Below are 3,734 nucleotides of genomic sequence, written 5' to 3'. Positions count from 1 at the left end.
CCCCCCCCCCCCCCCACCCCCCACCCACCATTGCTGGCTGTTGACTTCAAAAATATGCAGCCAGGCGCGTCATGCCATTATTTGGATTTCGTCCCAGAGTCCTGGGTCCTGGGCCTGGAAGTGCCGCCGCATGCAACGGAAGGCGCATAATTCACAAAAGCAGCAGGCCATGCGGTACTGCAACACCCACAAGGAGAGGCAGTTGAGGGGGTACTGTTCGGGTGTGCTGCAGAGCTAAATGCAAGTAGAATCTGTGCACAGGATAGGCACACACCCCCTCATCGCTTTTCGATCCTTTTTGACTCTTTCCCTTGCTCTCACTAGCTCTCGCTCTCTCTCTTCTTCTCTAAAATTTAATATAAACAAATTGCAAACGTTCTTATTTATGACATTTTGCTTTGTAGTTGTTGCTCTTCGCTGACTCTTCTTGTGTTTCTTCGGGGTAGACTCAGTCTAACTCTTTTCCAACTAAGGGCTGATGCTATGAGAAGGTAAGCGCATGGTGAAATTAGTAACAAGGTGACGTCTTCAGCTGAGTGGAGGAGCACCAGCTTATTCACGACGCTCTCTCATCTCTCATAGAGGCAAGACGGTTGCGATTTACAATAATATATGTACATATGTATGAAGTCCATTATTTTCCATAAATCTTCCTAAATCAAAGTTCAAAGAAAAACCATATATGAATTTACATACATACAAATCTTTGTACATATATTGAAAAATATGAAGGTGGAAATTGTAAATTTAAAAAGAGAGAGCACTACCCGTGAATCTATAACGGATAACCCATGTATAGGCAAGATGTTCTTCCTAGCTCTTGGACGGCACGCTTATATGTGTTCCGGCTGCTGGCTCGTCGGCTACGAGTGTGGTGTTCTTGTCCAAGCTAGGGGCTACCTTATTATTTTTTTAAATAAAATGAAACGTGCACACAAAAAGCCATACACTGGACGGAAGAGTACAACGCCTAAAACGGAAGACAATAACTATAGGTGTAAAACGGACAACGGACAGAATACCTCAGATGTTCGCGAGGCACATCTACGCCCACCCTACCTTGGTCTTGAATTCGCCAAATATAAATATACTAATTTCAAGACCCCTTTGTCTCCGAGGGGCCTACAGGGGCTTGCTGTAGGAGATCAAGCATTTATTTATAAATAAATTGAGATTATTTGTAATTAAGATTTAAAGGGTATGTTTTTAGTTAAGGGTATTTAAAATGGGGCATTATTTAAAACGAATTTTATTTGATTTACATTGCTAAAAATATAGTGATCTTCCGTCTCTTCGTTTTCCTTTATATTAATTTACGTGTTATTTACGTGTACTACTCTCCCCTTTTATTTCAAGGGTGAAGGCATGGGAAGCGAGATTGAAAAATGTGGAGAAAACAAAAAAAATAATTCCTCTATTTTTAATGGGAAGGGTATATGTGTTTAGAAGCATAGGCTCTCCGTTTTCTTTTTTTCTCTTATTCTTTTACACTATTCGCCCTTACTAATGGACCATTGCGCCCTAACAAGAAATAATTTCAATTGTATATATATAGTTACTCACAGTCGGTACCTCCATCGTTGAAGCGATTCCGATTTCGTCCGCTGAAAAGAAACACCAAAAAAAACCAGAACAACAAAAAACGAGAAGGGACGTGTGAGATGCTTTTTGCGCGTCACAACTTTTATATCCGGCACTCAGTACTACATCTGCACCTTAGCGGTGTTTTGTCAAATTTTAAATTTTTTCTTTATCTGTCATCTACATCAACAACACTACTCACACAAACACGCTCCGTTAGCTCGCCGCCCTTCCCTAGACCCACACAGTGCAGACTCGTGGCAGAGGCAGCGACCGCACAAAAAAAAACAAACATAAGCTGCGGGACGGGGTGGGTTAAAAGTCGTAAGAGGCATCGGCAGGGGGAGGGCAGAGGCAGGGGCCGAATGAAGCAGAAGCAGTGTGAATGAGAGAATGTAAAAAGAACAACAAAAGCTGCGGGACAGGGTGGGTTTAGCCACTGAAAATTATTATTATATATTATTTCTTCATTCTGGCTATAATAATGATCCGATCGGATCCCAATTGGGTGATCTGATAGATATGGCAGATAGGTGGTAGATAGGTTTGGGAGGTTTTCGCCCTTTTGTGGAGGCGGAAGGGGGCTGGGCTCATTTTTGAAATACACTGGTTTCAGTGTGAGCATACAGCACAGTCTGGAGCCAAAATTTGGTGGCTCTAGCTCTTATAGTCTCTGAGAACTAGCCGACAAACAAGACGGACAGACGGACAGACAGACATGACTCTATCGACTCGGCCATTGATGCTGATCAAGAATATATATACTTTAAGGGGTCGGAAACATTTCCTTCTGTGCGTTACATACAACCGTTATTCCCCACAAATACAATATACCCTATTTACTCTTCGAGTACCGGGTATAAAAAGAACACTCAGCCCCACCACACACAATTATGCAAAGACAAAATCCGTCTTGCGGTAAATCAGTGCAATAACATTTGTTCGTTTCTTTCTTTTCCACTTTTGCATGTCACAATTTTTTTTCTCTCTATGCCATCTGTTCACTTAACGTCGATCGCTTTTAAACTTTTAAAGGAAGGTAGGAAGAGATAGAATAGAAATAGAAAACTAAAAGTACCTAACCATTTAAATAAAGATTTTTAGACTATAATTATACATTTTTAAACGTTAGTGGAGGGTGTTTTTCTCTCATTTTTTCTATAACATTCTTTTCACTTATTGAGTGGGTTGGGCTGTAATTTTGATTTAAATAATTCGTTTATTCCCCTCCCCTCCCTAGCGGGGTTTTAATTACTCCGCGTAAGCAACGTGGCGCTGTTTTAAGTGGCCGCCGTCTGCCTGGTACTGTGCGCCGTCTTCCCTCTCGCTTGCTTGCTTGCATGCTTAGCGGCGGCAAAAGCTCCGGCGAAACTCTCTGTCGCTCCAGCTGACAAATTCAAAGGGCCGAGTCTCCGCTATGGCTTACTTATGTGCCGGTTTTTTGTCACTCCAGCTGGTACTTATAGCGGGCGAGCCTCCTCTAATGCTTATCTAGTCGTACATATGCATAAAGGTGGGCAAATGTTCAGTATCAGTATCGCCTTTTCTTATTGTTTTTCACCCCCACTTCCCTTACCTAATCGATGCCTTGCGGCTCTCGCAGGCTAGTTGGTCTAGCATGGTGGTCCAATTTGGCGGTGTAAATTTAACTTAAACTGCACTTATACACATGGAAAAAAACTTTCTTGGCCTCTGAAACTCTTTTAGTTGATAGCGATACAGATCGAAAATGCCTAATGGCGCCCTGCCGACCTCTATTTAAAGCCTATGTCTATTCGAAATGTTCCTTCGAACTCGCTCTCCTTTTGATGAACTTGTCTCTGCATTCTCGTATGCCCGTATTTGTACTCCTAGCAGTGCCTATTTTTCGGCGAATCCCAAAACAAGATTTTCGCAAAAAAAACAAAAGCAGCTACACGCCTCACCGTACAAATCCATCACCTTGGTACTAATTTCGCCATGGCACTACCTATTCCTTTAATTCCTATTGTAGATTAATTGTCATATGCATCTGCATATAATTTTAAGGAACCAATCTAATACATAATTTCTTAAACTTTACTTTACATTTCCATTATCAAATCTTTAAAGAACCTCATTGTATAGGCTTCTTATTTTAAGGACAGAATCAAGTATTGGAAACCTAAGCAATC

The sequence above is a fragment of the Drosophila guanche genome, unplaced genomic scaffold (assembly GCF_900245975.1).
Source record: "Drosophila guanche unplaced genomic scaffold, DGUA_6, whole genome shotgun sequence".
Taxonomy (NCBI): domain Eukaryota; kingdom Metazoa; phylum Arthropoda; class Insecta; order Diptera; family Drosophilidae; genus Drosophila; species Drosophila guanche.
This window is presented reverse-complemented; position numbering follows the sequence as displayed.